This window comes from Mirounga leonina, unplaced genomic scaffold (genome assembly GCF_011800145.1).
Source record: "Mirounga leonina isolate KUSES-001 unplaced genomic scaffold, KU_Mleo_1.0 Mir_82, whole genome shotgun sequence".
NCBI classification, from domain to species: Eukaryota; Metazoa; Chordata; class Mammalia; order Carnivora; family Phocidae; genus Mirounga; species Mirounga leonina.
In genome coordinates, this window is record NW_023270825.1 from 377,227 (window position 1) to 377,504 (window position 278).

Consider the following 278-nt stretch of genomic DNA (forward strand, 5'->3'; position numbering starts at 1 on the left):
GGGAGCCCCGGAACAGACAGGCAGACGGGAGCCCCGGGACAGGCAGATGGAAGCCCCGGGACAGGCAGACGGGAGCCCCGGAACAGACAGACAGACAGAAGCCCTGGGACAGGCAGACGGAAGCCCCGGGACAGGCAGATGGAAGCCCCCGGACAGGCAGACGGGAGCCCCAGAACAGACAGACAGACAGAAGCCCCGGGACAGGCAGACGGAAGCCCTGGGACAGGCAGACGGGAGCCCCGGGACAGGCAGACGGGCGCCCCGGGACAGACAGACAG